General features: G+C 42.6%; 1 protein-coding gene across 7 annotated transcripts in view; it reads left to right on the top strand.

The window, feature by feature from the left end:
- Positions 1 to 18753, top strand: part of LOC309701942 (adhesion G protein-coupled receptor L3) — a 276705-nt gene that overhangs the window by 103649 nt on the left and 154303 nt on the right. The gene's annotated exons all lie outside the window — the stretch shown is intronic.

Below are 18753 nucleotides of genomic sequence, written 5' to 3' on the forward strand. Positions count from 1 at the left end.
ATACTTAGTAACGTTCTATTGAAACGTTCTACCGGGTTTCCTCTGGGGTGATAGGGTGTTGTCCGGATTTTACGAATGCCCATGATCTTGCAAAGCTCTTGGATAATGTGGGACTCGAAGTCGGGACCTTGATCGCTATGCAATCGTTCGGGTATCCCGTAGTGGACTATGAAGTTGTCCCAAAGGGCTTTTGCAACGGTCTGAGCTTTCTGATTGCTGGTAGGGATGGCTAATGAATATTTCGTGAAATGATCGGTTAATACAAGCACATCCTTTACATTACTTCGATCAGGCTCAATGGACAGGAAGTCCATGCAGACTAATTCGAGGGGTCTGGTGGATTTGATATTCACAAGTGGAGCTGCTTTTTCTGGAGGAGTTTTACGTCTTACACAGCGGTTGCATGTTTTGATCTTATGTTCTATATATGCTGCCATGCGAGGCCAATAGAACCTTGTTCGGGCAAGATCTAAGGTACGTTCAGTGCCTAAGTGGCCCATGTCACAGTGGAGGCTTTGGAAGACTGAGTCACGGAGCTGTTCAGGTAAGACAAGCTGGTAGGTAACATCTCCTCCATCTTGGCGAGTTCGATACAGGATGTTATTGTGCATCTCCAATCGATTGAGCTCTCGGAGTAGAAGGTTGATGTCAGGAAGTTCAGCTCGCACAGTTGGTGGGACCTTTTCTCCAGTTTCAATTTGTGCAATAACTTCCCTCAGACAAGGGTCTGTTCTTTGTTCGTTTGTGATCTGTTCAAGGGACATATGGGGTATAACAGGAAGACCACCACAGTCATTTTCATTGACAAAGTCACCTGGAATGGCAGCTGCAGAAATGGCTAGCGAGTGAACCAAAGGGATGGTGTCATTGTGAGAGCTGCATACAAGGTGTTTCTCACAAATGGCAGACACTACTTCAGGACTTAAACTGCTGTCAGGTAGGGACAGGTGAGTCTGTGTGAACTGCTGTATGCGGTCGAGCTCTTTTTGGGACACTGCGTCGTTAAGCAACTCGCCATGTGGCCGTCTAGAAAGGCCATCTGCATCTGAGTTAAGCTTGCCTGCTCTGTACTGGAGCTTAAAGCTAAACGTTGACAGGGCAGCTAGCCATCTGTAACTCATGGCATCCATCTTAGCAGTAGTTAATATGTACGTCAGAGGATTATTGTCTGTTACGACAGTAAACTGATTTCCATATAAGTAATCTGCAAACTTTTCCGTTACTGCCCACTTCAAGGCTAAGAACTCTAACTTATGGGCGGGATAACGAGATTCACTCCTAGACAACCCACGGCTTGCATAAGCTATCACCCTGGTCTGGCCATTCTGCTCTTGATAGAGCGCGGCGCCAAGCCCTGTAGTGCTGGCGTCGGTATGGAGCGTATATGGCAGTTTAGGGTCGGCAAAACCCAATACAGGCGCAGTACTGAGCTTTTCAATGATGGTTTTGAAAGCAAGATCACAAGAGGGAGTCCATCGCTCGCCGAAAGGTGTCTTGGGGTCATGGTACTGGACAGACTTAGCTTTAGGCTTTGTGCTTTTGCGCAAAGGAGGGTAGCCTGATGTTAAGTCAGTGAGGGGCTTAACGATACTCGAAAAGTTCTTAATGAACCGCCTGTAGTACCCTGAAAAGCCTAAGAATGAGCGGAGCTGTTTAAGATCACGGGGCACAGGCCAGGTACTTAAGGCTTCCACCTTTTCAGGGTCAGTCTCCACTCCCTTGCTGGACACAATATGCCCAAGATATCTGACAGAAGTTTGGAAAAATTTGCATTTTTCGGGTGAGAGTTTGAGCCCATATTCTTTCAGGCGATCAAGAACTTTCATTAAGCGAGCCTCATGTTCTTCAAGTGTCTTGGAGAATACAATGATGTCATCGAGAAACACGATCACTTCGCGCAGGTTCATGTCGCCCATACATTTCTCCATGAGCCGCTGGAATGTGCTGGGGGCGTTTGTAATGCCTTGGGGCATTCTATTAAATTCCCAAAAGCCGATGGGACATACGAACGCCGTCTTTGGTTTGTCCAGCTCCTCCATCTCAATTTGGTAGTACCCAGATTTTAAATCCAGGACAGAGAACCATTGTGACCCGATCAAGGTGGAAAACGTTTCCTCCAAATTGGGGAGAGCGTAAGCATCTTTTATAGTCTGCGCGTTAAGCTTTCTATAGTCGATACAGAGGCGGACTTCACCATTTTTCTTCCGCACGACTACAATGGGTGAAGAGAAAGGGGAGGTAGATTCCCTGATCACGCCAGCTTCTTGCAGTTCTTTGAGGTGCTTACGGACTGCTTCCAGGTCGTTCGGATGTATGGGACGCGCTCTATGCTTGAACGGTGTTTCATCTGACAATCTGATTGTGTGTTTCACTTGATCCGTCTTTCCAAAGTCAAGATCATTCTGTGCAAACACTTCGGGCATTTGGCTTAGCTTTTCGGTTATGCGTTCCTTCCATTCAGCGCTAATAGGGGAAGAGTCAAAGTTATATGTTACATTTGACTTCTGCTCAGTTCGGGATCTTGGAGTTCTCACTGAGTGTTCGTGAGATAGAACTCTTTGATATGCACTGACTTCTCCGATGACACAATTTAGAGGGATTGTCACATCATGTTCGGATTCATTGGTGAGTATAACTGGTACAAGGTAAGGTGCTCGTTCAGGTAGGTCTATGAGACAAGGTTTCACAAGGATGTCACCAGGTAAGGCTGACATTCGTGGATACTCTAACAAGACAGACTTTTCACCGTTACCGGCTGACACAGCTACAGCACCATCTAGAACAACAGTTTGGCCTGCTGGAATCAACTGTGGCTCTTTGTTGTGCATCGTCACTAAACCAAGACTACTGTCTTTGGACTGTTTGTGTCGTGACTCAAGAACTTTTAGAACTGCCCTATAGCCATATGGCAGGTTCAGCTGCAGTTCATGGCATGTGTTAGAGTACAGCTCATAAAGTACATCTAATGTGTTTGTCCCAATTAGCACTAAGGACTGAGAAGCTGTGCGCACATCGGGGACAACTAAGGCAAGTGTCGGCACTTCAGCTTCAATGCCAAGGAAGTCCTTTGGGAAAGTGACATGCAGTTCAATGTAGCCTAAGTAAGGCACAGACTGACCGTTGGCACCCTCAACTTCTAAAAGTTCAAACAATGGCTTAATCTCATGAGAGGACAAATGCTGACGATAGTAGGACTCGGGGACTGTAGTCACCTGGGAACCAGTATCTAGCAAACAACTCACTGTGTGACCATTAACTTTCACTTGTGCAGTACTCTTCGTACCAATTAGACCTTTAGGAAAGTCGAAGGAATCTGATCTTGTGTGTGACTTTAGGCTGGCACGCTTTTTAGGTGAAGCTTTTTGTTTAACCTGGGTGGGACGGGTTAACAAAGCATCAGCCTCCATTTGTCCCGCAACGGAGGCAGAATTTAGTTTAAAGAAAGCTGGTCATTCTGCCTGTCCCATATCTGCCTTCTCACTCTTAATTCCTTTCGTTTTGCAACTACAAGGGCAGGATTGGGCTCTGACTCACAAGTGGCTACTATATGTCCATCTTCCCCACAGCGGAAGCAATACCAGGGCTTGGGCCTAGTACTGCGGCGGCTGGGTGGAGGTGAGTCTTCAGGTTTGGCATGGTCAGGTTTTTTATTTTCAGGTTTCCTTGTTCGAACTGTCTTCAGTGTTGCTTGTTTCTTTGGCTTCACAACGGCAGCTAATTGGCTTTTTAGATCGGCAACTTGTTTTTTTAGCTCTTCTAGACTATCTGACTGTGCTTGGCGAACATCTGCATTTGTTTCAGTGACCGTCTGTTCATGAGACACTGCTTTTGGTTTCGTGGCGCTAAAGTGTTTCTTCATTCGCGTGTTTTTAACTTCTTGTCGGTTTTCTGCAGTACGCAGGAGAAGCAATAGCTCTGCATAAGTGGGCGGCTCCTTATGCTTTAGCTCCAATTGCAACTCCGTTAGCAAGTTATCATCCCAGCAGCCTCTGTAAAACTGTTTAAGAAGCTGCTTATTTACTTCATGTGGTTCAAGCCCACCTCTGCGCACGGTGTGATTGACTGCCACCTGCAAACGAAGCAGATAAGCAGAGGGCTTTTCACCATGATCTTGGAGGGTGTTCATGAAGCGTACAAACAGTTCCTCACCATCTTCGACGGTGCCAAAAGCTGAATCCAGAAGTTTAAGATAGTCTGCAGGAGTGGCTTCTGGCCCAAGAGGGCGGATGACATCAGAAGCGGGAGCAAGGAGACTTTCAAGAATCTTACGAGTTTTTCCCAACTCGGACAAAGAAGCATCTTCCATCAACAAGTCAACATGAGAACGCCATGTTTCATAGTCAGCTTCGCTGTAAGGTCTGGGCATCTTGCCAGAGAAAGCTCTGAGTCTTAATGTAGAGTGAGCATGTGATGTCTTTTCAACACTCTTGACAACATGCTCGACTACTACTTTCTGAACCTCTGGTGGGTTGAGGTCAGTTGGACTCAACATTTGAGGTGTCAAGTTTGGTCTCATGGGGCGTTGGAATGTGCCCTGAATGGGTTCAGGAGGGTGAGGCAGTTCAGTTAAGACTGAAGGTGAGGCTCCAAGTTGTGTGGATCCTACCACAGGGCAAGTCTGATCAGCAGCATCATTTTCAGGGTTTCTCTCAGCTGTCTCAGCAGCTTCAATGGTGTTCCCTATTGTGGATAGGGCCTCCCGCAACACTTCTTCGAAATCCTTCCCACTTAACTTGGCTAAACCCTTCAGGTTGCTAATGTAAGCCTCAGTAACACTGCCCCCTACGGTCTTAGTATAGACGTCAGTTAAGGCTCGAATGCGGTAACTGACATCTGGATTGTCAGTGGACTGTAAGAGGTAAGGCAGCTTAGGTGCTAATATTTCAACGGCTGCACCGGACTCGAACTCTACAATCTGGCTTTTGTGGAATGCAGAAGAGTCATCATCGACAGCGAGTACTCTACGAATAGTACCATGTTGCTCCAGAAACTCAAATACCTCTTTGTCTTTCTCTCTATCTGTAACACCGCTAACAATAATGGCATTTGGTACTTTAACGGCATACTTCTCGACAAAATCCATTTTCACAGTATGTGAGCATTTGATCAAAGGTCAAAGAGGATTCCAATGTTGTCACACAACACTCTAGGCTCCTGGCTGGCTCGCCACTTTTACTTATGTAACACTGGTGGTGCAATACTAGACCTGTTAGTGCTACTTCTTGCCTTCTTTGCATGTAGTGCGGGCAGTATAGTTACCTTTAACCACAGTACGCGGACAGAAGGGAAATATGGACCAGATCAGACAGGTTCTAGATTCGTAGGAGCCAAGGGTGTATGACAACAGAGGACTTGTACACCGTAGGTGCAGAAAACACAATTGCATTTATTAACAATTATTAAAGTTGTGCACATTTAACAAAAGTAGAGCGCGCTTCTTGAAAACAAAATAAAATAAACCCCACAAATGGTCGACCTAAGGATATATTGTCTTTTGTGTCTTTTTTTTAAAAGTCAATTTCAGTCTTTCAATGTTCAGTAGTCACTCAGTGTGTTTGTAACCAGTCGGGTTACAATCTACCAGTTCATCCGGCTCTTTGGGCTGGGCTCGCCATCCAGTACTGGAAAAGGGATCCTCGATTCTTCTCAGGTCCTCAAAACCAATCCAATCCAAATAAGCAAAGGAAAAAACCTGACCTGGGGACCAGGCCAGAACACAGTAGTTCAACATTTAAGCTATCATGCCTGTAACTTATTATTACTACTGGTTGCTTGTAGTGCTTCTAAATTTTCTTCAAAATATTCTATGTTGTACAACAAATTATTCTCATTTCAAAGGGAAAAAGTGCATAGGAAACACACATTTAAAACAATACAAAATAGCTCAGCAGTGCATTAAAAATACACATTGGCTTGAGACTTATCAAGTTTCAGCTAAGTGCAGGTGAAGGCACTTAATTTCACGTTGCTAATACTTAATTGTGCAGAACTATAATTAGCACCATGAGAAAAGTGAACATGTGCTAACATAACGTCGCACAAAACCATACATTATACATCAATACCACAGTAATGTGACATAAACCTTTAAAGAACATCTCGTATGCAGTGCAGCAGACTCAGTGCTAATTGCTTTAGCCTCAGAAAAGGCACTTTCATTGCAAAATGGCTAACAGAAGTTAGCATCGGAGCTAGCGGCAAGTAGCATGCTATGCTAGCGCACGTGTACTGCCTGGGACTTACCATGCAAAGCAACAAATGCTACACGGGGCTTCACAGTGCTCACGTTGGCTCACGGCCTCTGGAATACAGTATCACTCTTATTATTCTCGCCGAAAAAAGGACTTTCACTATCCAGCTAGCTTCTTCGCCGCACGGGTAAACTGATCTTTCACCGTCTGTGTCTCTGGCGTATCTTACTGGCACACGAAGGCACGCACAGGTGTCTCAGCAGCGCACAGACTGGGGGGAGGGTCAGACCGGCCAATGATTGGTCGCTCAGTGGATCTGACAAACACACTCTACAGGACTGAGTCCTGCCCCCACACCACTTATACATTACATATACATATGTACATATTAATTAAACTTCTGTTTACATGCTTTTTATCAGTATTTATTATAATTAACTTTGTTTTTATCAATATTTATTCCCATCGTGAGAGTATGAATATTTATACTTTTAATCCCGTTCTTAACACTGGGTTACAAATGTCAGGAACCTGTGAAGCAAAAACTTCTCTAAATGATCTGTCTTAGATAGTTTTCCCTACTTTTGGAACTAAAATGTCAAAGGGAGGCGATACCCATGAAATGGTCATCACAAACACAGCGTTCCCTCCTATTTGTTTTTCAAACCTTCTGTTTGAAAAATTGGAATGGGCTTTAATAAAAGGTGAAAGAGTAGTAGAGTCCAAGAATAAAAATATAGACCTAGAAACGAGCACAGGGACACTTCCTAAAAAAAATAAATCTTGATGTACAGTACTGTGCAAAAGTCTAAATTCTTTATACTTTGCTTCCAAGACCTGAGCAATAGTTCTGCAGGCCTTTCAAAGTTTCCCTTTGAACATTAGCTCATTTCAGTGCAGTCCTTTTAACTGCAATGGTCTCAGAGGAACGGTGGCTGTCAAGAAGCTTAAGGAAGGGAAGGAAGGGAAACGGTGGGGGGGGAAAAAGCTAAGGTATGCCAAATTACTGAAAATCAATGGCAACAGGTCTTATGGACTGCAGAATTCATTGGACATTTTTTGGAAAGTTTTGCATTTTGGAATCATGTCAAAATTAGAATTGAGTTATGAACGCAGAAAAATATTGTCAGATTTTTGATGTTTCATCTGGAGTGTGACTGATCGGCAGTGGCTTGGTTTTCCAGTATGACGACGATTCCAAACACACTGCCAGTGCAGTAAAAGCATACCTGGATAGAAAAACATACAGTCAATGGAAAGATACTAGAGAAACTAGGTGATCAGAGTTTATTTTCTTTCCTGAAGTTTGATTAAATTTCCTGCATGCATAAAATGCTGATGAATGATAGTTTTATGTTGTGGCTGTTAAAACTGCGGACTGTTGTAACAAGTGTAGGCGGCTGACTAAGGGGAAAAAACGTTGACTAATCTTTCTAATCTCTCAATTTAACTTGAAGAAGTGGTTTTAGTAACACAGTCACCTTAATCTGATTAAAAACTAATTGGCATACTCGTGAATGGTCTCATGCTATTTTCCTCTTGTGGTACTCGGCACTCTTTTTATCCCACTATGGCCTGTGTACCACCTGCCTCTCCTGCTGGCACCAGTTAAGTCGTGGTGACCGCCGAGCCCTGTTGTTAGCATTCACGTAGCGTCTGAAGATGAGCCACGCTGCTGCAGGCTTAGTCTGTGTGCCAGGCTTGCGTCCATCGCTGGTAAAAGTGCAGCCATGTCACTGGCTCGCTTGCGCTGTCAACACACATTTAGCCAGCTCAGCCCTCCTCCACCCGCCTCACCAACCACTAAGAAGAGCCCCATTGTTATTCAGCTATCAAACCCAAACTCTACCTGCTTCAGTTTAGCCCACTTATAAAGCCATATAAAAGAGCTACTTTGGTAAGGTGTTTGGTACCATTACAGTCTTTTAAGCGAGAGCTAATAGCACTCTGTATGTGAGTGCTAGCGCGTCACTGAGCTCGCGAGCGCTGTAATGCATCTTGAAATGAAGGTTGTCTCGCACCATCCTGTGACAGGGTGAAATGAATGGGTCTCTTTCATTAGCTATTCCCCCCCTTTTGTGCTTTGAACACTGCGGATGTGCAGAATCCATAGCCTCTGGATAAACATGTCACTTATAGGTGGTGCTGTGCTGAAAGCTAGATGGAGGCTAATGATACTGTAATTGAAACATGGTACCGAGCTTTAATTTAGCACAATTTGACACCATTTGCATAGTGTGTGCACACACGCCGCTGTGATTTTTTTTTTTTTTGCAATCATCGCCATTCCCCCATGGGACACTTTCACAGGCGATTCTCTGCAGCTGAGGTATCTGTTGAATCTGCCCTCTTTCAAACACGTGTATACATCTAGTGCCACTTCCCTGTGTGAAATCGCTGGAGAGGCTGGCCACTTGTGCTATCAAACAAGACTGACCCTTTTCTCATCAGAGCCCCAGTGTCTCTGTCTCTCTGTCTCTCTCTCCACCCTTTTTTTTTGTGTGTTCCCCTTTTCTTTTCCCGAAGGCGGTGTGGCCTTCACGGCAAGTAATTACAGGCTATATCAAAGCTATATATCACCTTATATCTCAGTAGACCTCAGCAGCCACCTTAAGGGACAGCTGATAGCATTGTGGCAGGCTTGTGTACGACCCCTGAAGGAGAAAAGCAGGTCAGGATGGAGCAACTCCCCCCCCTTTCAACACATACACATCTAAACACCTACATGTTCTGATCTGTTTTTGGTCTTTTTTCTTCCATATGCACTTTATTTCTTTTCTGTAGCCTCCCTGGGATCCTTCGCACCGCTGCGCCGTCACACTTGTCATTTTACAGAACAAAAAATAGAAGAACAAAATGTATTTTTGACATGGAGCGTGTTGTGTTTGGTGCAGATGACACTAACGATGAAGGTTAATGGATGTCACAGCGTGATAAGTCCCGCGAGGAACAGCAAAACTAAATTAACACAACCTGTGATTTCACCCCGCCGGCCGCATGACAGCTGACATTTGACAAACTTCATGTTAATGACGTGCACGAGGAAAACAAACAATCCCAGCGCACTTGGATGGGAATGCGTGAGACAAATGACGGATGGAACCTCGTGCTGACCGAGGGACAAGTGTGATTAAGGGATAAGGAGCGAAAAGCAGATGGGAGGATCCTCTCGCCTTTGACGATGATCTTCCCCATACGTAGCAGTTCTCATTATCCTTCTCCTGTGACCTTATTTCAGCGTTGGAGGATTTGAATGAGATATTTGTTTGAGAAGGAGAGTGGGATTAACTGAAGAATCGGCTTCCGGAGGATATTAGGGACGTATGATTTATTGGAAGAAAACACGTAGTCTTTGGCAAATGGGCCGTGCGTGGGACTCAAAGTGCAAACGCTGAGAAGAAACACGCTGACGCCTTTTTTTCCTTCATAAGGCTTTAAAGTAACAGTTCCTGTTAACTGATTTAGCTCAACGTCAGATTAAAGAACCAGTATTCTTCACTGACCAAACGAGGATTAGTTATTCAGGCTAACTGGTTGTGATATTTACAAAACACAGACCTAGCACCTGTAATTCCTAATAGCTTAAAAAACAAGCACATCTGTGCTGATATCCCCTCAGCAAAGAGGGTGGCGACTGCAGTATCTGCCTTATAACCCTTGGCATTGTTTTTGATTTTATCCTTATGTGCTTCAAATCTTTGATCATCACAGCTGTTTGTCAAAAAGGAAATAATTAGAAACCGAGTGTTGTGCAAAAGTATTGAGCCAGCCCTCAGGAGCTGGGCTTGTTGTAATTTTTTAAACTGGTCTTAAGCAGAGTTCTCCAGGCTTTCTGAAGATCTTTCAACGTTTTTCTTTGAACATTGGCTGCTATTAACTTGAAAACTTGGCTTGTCCATGGTGTGGAGCCGCTTGCTGAAGATTGCTGAAAAAACTGAAGAGACGTACCTGTAGCAGATGAACAGTGGAAATAATGTCTTTACGAAATGGGAAAAAAAACAATCCAGCAAAGAGCTAACACAGGACCTGCGAGATGCATCTGGCCTTTCGGTTGATCCGTCTCCTGTTCGTCGAAGCCTCAACAGAAATGGTCTCAGTGAAAAGGGTGGCTGTCAACAAGCCAAATACCTGAAGTATGCCAATTTACACAAAGACTGGACTTTAAATTAGTGGCAACCAGTCTTATGGAGCAATTGAGGTCAGGAGAGAGGTAGGAAAAGTGAGTGACTACAGTCATTTGAAAAACATGGGTGAAGCTGTGTCATGGTTTGGGGTTGGATTTCAGCCAGTGGGACTGGGGATCCATTTTAAAACTGATGGCATTATGAACACAGAAAAGTACCATCTGATTTTGAGCCACAGTCCAGTACAATCTGGGAGGTGTCTGATTGGCTGTGGCTTTATTTTTCAGTATGACAATGATCCTAAACACACTGCCAATGCAGTAAAAGTGTACCTGGATAGAAAAACATACAATGAAATACTCGCCAGAGCCTGAACCTCAACATTACTGAAGCAGTGTGGGATCATCGCGATAGAGAACAGAACAAAGGACAGCCAGCATTGGAAAAAAGAGCTTTGAATATCCTTCAAGAAGTCTGGAGAAATATTACTTTAAGAAATGACAAGAAAGCTCGACTAATAGGTTTCATTCTCTGGTAAAGAATCAAGGTCGTCAAACTAAATATTGACTTTGAAGCTTGTTACAATGGTCCAAATTCTGTTTCTCCTCATATACTGTATTTCCATGTATGTTTGCATGTATTTTAATAAGTCTAGGTAACTAATTTCCATTATCGTAACAAAATAAATCAAAGTAAGGGTTAATACATGACTTTTGTACTGTACTGTATGTCAACAGGTCACGTTTTCTGGCTGTCTACATCTATTTACAGTAAATGTCTCCTTATACTTACATCCCTGAAAGTACAAAAAACAAAAGTAGGAAAAAACCCAGCATGATGTCAGTATTAAATTTCACCCAGTCCATGCTGTTTATGTACAGCTCTCCCTGTGAAACAGCTTTACAGTGTCTTCCATAACTCTCGATGTGATGATCATGATCTGAGCCTGGACCGAGCCTAACATTTTTATCAGAAAACCCTGCATGACAAACTGCAGATGTAAGCTTTCAGAATGAGCTGACGAAAGATTAAATCAAGTTGCATTATAAGAAATGTAAGATTGGGTGATTTTGGCCCCCGGCCAAAAACTAGAGAGTGAAGATATCTCTGATCAAAGTGCAACGCTCAAAGAAAGCAGAAAAGCAAGCAAAATTACACGGCACAAGTAGCTTTAAGTATTTATGAAGCTTTAATATAACAGACAGCTGCTGCTGGCATCGAGAGCGATTATAATGCCGAGCAGATGTGAGCGTAATGCAGTCATTGTTCAGGCACGACTTTAAAGCCGTACCACAAGTGGCCCGTGTTGTTTAAAATCAGGGTTTGCATAAACATTTAACTCCCGAAACAAAGAGCTGTCAGATGACTTAATACATTTACATTTGCATTAATGTCAGAATATCACCCAGGTGTTCCTCGCTTGCTAAGTTCAATCAGGCAGATTCAATAAGAAAGAAGCACTCTAGCACTTTGTTATATGTATATACATATATAGATCCACTACCTTTATTGATCTGATTCCCAACGGGCTAAGAAATAGGTTTATATATATTTTATTAGATTGCATCGAGGCAATATTTGGCATTGTTCCTTCTCAACTACAAGTGTTCTCCGCCAGCTTTTCTCTGTTTATGCAGGAGTCATTGGTTTGTCTTGCTTACTCTTGGTTGGAGGCTGTTTTTTCCATGATACAATTATGTGTTGAGCACCTGACAATTACAGAACAAAAACATGACCGATGAGCACAGCGGGAGACAACTGCCTGTTGTAATAGCGTGAACAAATAGAGAATGGTGGGAGGTGTTTTTTTCTTTCTTTGCAGCCGGCGTTAATATGCAAAAAGGGTATTAATAAAAGCTCTGACAGAAAGGGAAGATAAAGATTCCATTTTACTGTAAACCAAACATGCGACGCAGTAAACGCATTCAGAACTTCTTTGGATTACTGCAGGAATTCAAACCGCCTTTCCATCTGTGCTTGTTTGCCGCCTGCCCCGGCGTAACCCTCTTTTCATGGAGAGTTTTTAAATCAAAGAGCTTTATTTCTTCCACTTTCTATTCTTTTCCCGCATTGGATGACATCACCTGACATTCATTATCCTGTCTCATTTTTCAGCCTTCCTGCCTCCGAACCCCACTCCAATCGTCTTTGATAAGAACCTGCCGCATTCAATTTTGGCCAATTAGTTGCAATAAATTTCAAGCTGGCGGCCTTTTGAGTAAGCCCGGGTCTCCCAGACGTGGCGATACAAGACTCTGTGGTGATTAGATGGAAAAGGAAGCCTGCGTGGGGGGAAAAAAAATGTTTAAGAGTATCTCCCTACACGGAGAAAATTGGTAACTCTCAGGAGATGGAGATAAAAGAGCGGATTGACACGACCAAGCCAGTGGTTTGAATCTACCGTAACCGTGTCCGCTTTTGGATTCCAAGATGAATACCCCATAGACTTTATGCCCCTACAAGCTTTGCCAGGAGAATCCAGAACTTTGGAAGTTTTCAGCAATGTTTTTCTTTTTTTATTATTCTTTGCCCCACAGGAAGCCTGGAAGCGGGAGCTGGGTTCTATCAGATTAATAGCTGTCACAGTGGTGCCTCACTAAACATGGGGTTTTATAATGTGTTAAAAAAAGTGGAAGTGGGAGGCTTTGGTCCATTTGTCATGAGGGGAGTGAGTTTCATTTGGACGAGTCCAAACAGTAAAGAAAGGGCTAATTCAGGCAGGAGCAGGTGCTTAGTCAGAGTGGAGGGAGCCGACTCGGCTTTTTCCTTCCCCCTATCTGATGTTTGCTCCTCGCTGCGCTCCACCATTTTTTTTATCACTTTTTTTTCTCTTTTTGGTATTCCTTTTTTTTTAATTGGCAGTTGGGAGTAGCCAACACATTTGATGTCTACAGCTCCATCTCTTCGTTTTGCCCTAAAGAGCTGGATCCGTTTATTTTTCCTCCAACATAGTGAGGGCATGCAACTTTAACTGACCTTTAATAACTTTGCTGGGTATTCTTCATCTCTCTCCCCCAAGATAAAAACAACATCCTTTGATGCTGAATTTGAGAGCTTCTTGGAGCTCTTTCATCCCATCAGTTTATCATTTTTGCAATTTAAAAACTTTGATATGATGACAGTTTTTTAGATTAGTGTGTCCAAATCTTAAAATATGATTTGTGTAAAACTACTAAAATGGATAACATTGATTATCCTATTACAATGCAGAGATTTGCTGGAAAACCTTGGGCCCTGGGTTTCCTATGAACGTTACTTACCCACCTAAACATTGCTGCACACTCTGCCTACCCCCAATGCACAATGGCACCACTCAACAGCACTGGCCTCCCCCCTGGTAAAATAATGGATGGGATGCAGTCCAAAACGTTTACTCACCTCTGAATTCTCCAGATCCCATTCTTTAGAAAGTGCCAGAACAAGCCCGAGCCATGCAGGCCCCAACCCGCAACCCACTGGACCCAAAGGATTGACTCCAGTTACACATGAAACTTAATGGTATTAAATCAGTAAATGATGGTGGAGGAGAAAATTTTAAAGAAGATGGTTTAGGATGAAGTACTTTGTAACCTAGCAACAGTAAGGGCTGAAAATGAGGTCATGGGTGCTTCCGGGAGGAAAAAAAAAGCAATCCAAAAATGCCGCCCATGCACACGGACCGTTATTTTGCGAGCATTACAAATGATTGGTTTTTTAGAGCTGGGGACATCCTAAGGAACTCAGTATAACACTAAGCCACTTTAAAAGATCTTTTTCTCCCGTCTCTGTGAACTGTTTTCCCAGCAGTCCTGCCTCTATATCCAAATCCAAAAACCCTGGGTTATGAGGGGCAACAGCTGCGTGAGTCATCGCCATCCTTTCAACTAGTCTGATGAAGAGAAAAAAAAGAAAAAATAGCATTGCGCTTCTAATTATCCCCCTTCGCTTCCACCCCCCAAAAAATGAATTGCAGTATAATTTTATACAGCAGTGTTGTAATTGTAATAGTTTTGATTAAATTTGATAGGGGCGAGCAGACAGTTTATCATTTAAGAACAAAAATAAACAACTCAGCTCTGTGTAGTCATGTAAACAGGATTATTGCGGGAAATTGTCAGTTTATGCAATCATATAAACAGCCTAAACAAACTGAGTCTGTTGGCAGTGGCGATGATACTGGTGCATATAAAAGTAAGCGTATCTAATTGAATCCAGCCTTATTAATCACTTAAGTGAAACAAAAGCGAACCTCGATGTGATGCGGGACATAATTCATTTATATTTTACCACAGAGTCGGGAGGCTCGTTACCTGCCCTCAGCCTCGCGCGCTCGCACGCTGTCGTGAACTTCCAGGGCAACAACTTCGTTTTCACACACTGTGTTTGTGACAGAGCTGTTTAAAATGTGATGGTCGTGATTAATCACTACATTCTTTTATTTTTTTTTTATATTCCACTTCATCTGTGCCTTTGGTAAATTAATCAGAATAACAGCTGCATTAAGAAACACCCTAGAGCTGTTCGTCGTGATTATGTTGTGATACGTCCTTTCAGGCCAGCTCTCGGTGTTGGTTAAACCGATTCTCCTCACCAAAACTTTGAGTCGACTGAGCTTTTGGTGAACAGGTGTTTATCACTGGTGCAGGGCTTTCATAAATGTAAATGTCACTGACATTTAGATGTAAACTCCCCAACCTTTTTGAGTTCAGTATAATCACATTAATCGCGCATCTCTGTCTATCTTCTTGCTTTTCCATGCAGTGACCTTCAGTGTTCATCGAAAAAACTTTGATAAATGATATTTCTCTCTTTGATTAGGTTTGATTTTTTTTGGTTGCTTTTGATGGCTTTTGCTGTGCTTTCAAGAATTACCTTCACTTTGGTCATGAGAGGTCACAGCTTTCTCTTTTTCCTCTAATGTAGTACAAATCTGCCAGCTTTTGTCATGCACATTTAAAGAGTGAACTTAAACATTTACACGCTTGTCCTTGGAAACTGTTTGAGGAAAATCAGGCTGGGTTATATTCCTTTTCACATGTGGCACACAGGAAGAAACGGTCCTCTTCAGAAGGGTGAAAATAGCTTGGTGAAGGAGCTGCGTGCAGGAGTCGGTTAATGCTCCTGGCTATTAGCTGAGCTATTCTCACATAGGTGCAATCTGACGTCCCGTGTACTTTGTACCGACTGTGCTGGAGAATTGCGTTCTCACATGTACCTCTCTCAGGTAAGCTTCATAGAAGTTCAGGATTGCGCCGCATGTGTGAAAATAGCTTATGTGGATGTTTGTCACTTGGCGTAATCGCCATTTGACATTGCTGAAAGGTCAGCCATCTTTGTGAGTTTAGGTCGTACTGAGGACGGCTCAAACTGCTCGGCTGAGAAGTCTTCAGGTCGCTGCTCAGCACGGCATTACAAGATACTCTTCCCGCCCTAATCCTACTATCTCACTACCTCTCAGCCCGTTTCCCTGTCCTCTCAATTACTCTTTGATTTTAAGTCCCTTTTTGACTCCATAGAACTTCTCTTCGTCTTAAGCTTCTTTTTTAAAAAACTACCTCAGTGATTCTTTTTCTTTGTGTCTGTCACGTAATTTTTCTTTGGGAGGAGGGCATGAATGAGCATCCGCAATCAAAATTCTGCGGCGCTGTACAAGGGCGTGGGGAGCAGGATCTACATTCATGACACACGCCCTCTAACCTTGGCAAGACAAGTTCAAGGGAGCAAAACGGGGTGAGGTTTCACCTTGTTTGCTTTGTAATTCTCTAATGGCGGCACACAGTAAGCACCTTCAGGATGAATCTGCTTTATTAGCCTGGTCCCATCCACTCTTAGTTAGTGCTCTCATCTGGTTACCCCAATTCCAATTTGCCGAAAAGATATGTCTAGAATTGTGCTCAAAGGTGCTATTTATAATCCGAATCTGCAAAGTCTACCAGAAAATCTCTCCGGTGGATGAAGATGTTTTATCAGAAAGTTGTACTGTAGTGGTCCAGTGGTTACAGCTGTCACCTCTTGGTAAGAGGGTTTGAACTTTCTGCTCGTGCAGGGTCTTCCTGTCTACTTTGTGCGTTCTCCCACAGTTCAGTGACATATGAGAGAAATAGTATTTTGCTTTCTCTGTGGAAACCTCTCGCCTGATGATAACAAGCATGGGCCCTGTGACTCTAAGCTGTGCAATCAGTGGCATAGCTGTGACATATTAATCACAAACAATGAGCCAATGCTGAGTCTAAAGATTCAGAATTTTCTCTTTATTTTACTGTTTTTTTTAGAAGACTGATCATTTTGCACAAGTTAAACTAAAAACTCAAGAGCTGCTGGAAAATAAAACAGCAAATATATTCTTGAACACAGTTTGTGTGCAGACCCAGGTGATCGTTGCGTGTAAGTTTGATTCAGTTCTGATCAATACTGTAGGATAATTAGCCATTCTTAGGTCAAGCTCATCAATTAATAGAGAATAAAGGAAAATGTCATTACTGAAAGTCTCTTTACCTGTTTAATGATGTTTTATGATGAAATTTCCTGGCCTACTGCATCTACCCTCCATGGATGCTACACTGATTTGCTGCACCAGGCTTTATAGCTTTCCTGGCTGAACATCTGCACTGTTTGTAATGTTGGATGCTTAGCACATGGACAGTATTGAGCATTAACAGCTTTGGTCTTTTTCAGTCTAGAAGAAGCATAGCCAGGTCAGAATTGTACTCAGCATCATCATTTATTTATTGTCCAAGCACTTTATCCAGTGGTGAAAAGCTACTCTTAGATACTCTTGTTTTACTGTTTTACCAACCAAGCACAATGCCTTAGAAGTTTCGTTTTCCAAATGCCTTTTAGAAAGATATTCACAGGAATACCTGCCGTTCCACATCTGCCTTTCCGCACAGTCTTGAAGCCCGCTCCGTAAAAGTAGCTCGATTCAATATAATCTCAACATTTCTTGGTATCTTGGTCTCTGGTATGTTTTATGAATTATCCAGCCGGTCACGAGAACATATGATACATCTGGAAATGAAAGAAGCACTTTAAAGATTTTCATATCCCATTTCCTCTTTATATTAAAAGATCTCAAGCTCAATTTTGCCCGATGGGGTAAATGTTTTTGCTTTGAATCATCACAACCATCAAATACTAATCGGTATAAAATAGTTCAATTATCACTGTGTTTGATCTGTGGTTGCCAGATCCATGTGCACGTTTAAAAAAACACAAGGAAAACATAGTGTATCAATCTTGAAGCTGGAAAACTGATGACACTCTCTGGTGATTAATGTTTCATAGCACAGTTGCGTAATTCCCTTTGATCTATTCCAGTGTGCTGAATATTCATAGAGTTTGTACCACTTGGACTCTACGCATTTCCAGTACCGCGCATAGAAAACCTCAGCAGGAGATTCCTGTCTTGGGGGACTGCGTATAACTTATTTATATTTCTAACAATAGATGAATCTCATTTGACATTCCTCCTCCCTTAGGTGAGCAACATGATTAAGATTATTCTGATAATCACTAGTAATAATAGTATTTTACCATCAGATTAATTAGTCATTAACCATCACAGATAACATTGTCTGCGTAATGGCTTTCTGTGATGTTTCTGACCTTCCACTTGCTCTTTTTTGGGAATCTTTGTGCCTTTATGATGCTTAGACTACCATACAAAACTTTTTTCAGGTCTTATCTCAAGTCTCTACTCAAGTGTTAAATCAGGGGTGGGGAACTCCAGGCCTCAAGGGCCGGTGTCCTGCAGGTTTTAGATCTCACCCTGGGTCAACACACCTCAAATGATTAGTGCATTACCAGGCTTCTGGAGAACTTCAAGGCATGTTGAGGACTTAATTTAGTCATTTAAATCAGCTGTGTTGGATCAAGGATAATTTTTAAAAGCTGCAGGACACCGGCCCTTGAGGCCTGGAGTTGGACTTCCCTGATCTATGGTCTGTGGCCTATCATGTTTTATAAACTGTATGTAAAAGATGGAAGTGCTTTAAATCTGCATTCTTTCTAATGACCAGCAGGGGGCAAATCCTTTTTTAAAAAGGTCAGATTGTTACACTTAAAATAACTTTATTGTTCGTCGAAATTAGTCTAAGATTCACCAAGTCATAAATCACAGACATCACACAGACATTATTATTTAGCATGCTAATTGCACTTTTACTAGCAAAGCATCCTGCAATGTCGTCCTGAGGACATTACATCAGAATAAAGAGGGTGTTCTCGGTCAGCAACAGTAGACCGGGCTTATCTTCCCATATGGAAAAGAAATAGTAAAAACTTATATGTGATCACTCATGAAAGTGGCCACTTTCATGAGTAAATCATATAAGGCTTACATGATTTACTCATGAAAGTGGCCACTTTCGCATTACTTTCATACATTGTTTTAGTAAGTATCCAAAACATACAAGTTTCATTATATAATTTTTCAAGGGATCTTATATCCGTTTTCACTC

The sequence above is a fragment of the Aulonocara stuartgranti genome (genome assembly GCF_965226115.1).
Source record: "Aulonocara stuartgranti genome assembly, chromosome: 3".
Taxonomy (NCBI): Eukaryota; Metazoa; Chordata; class Actinopteri; order Cichliformes; family Cichlidae; genus Aulonocara; species Aulonocara stuartgranti.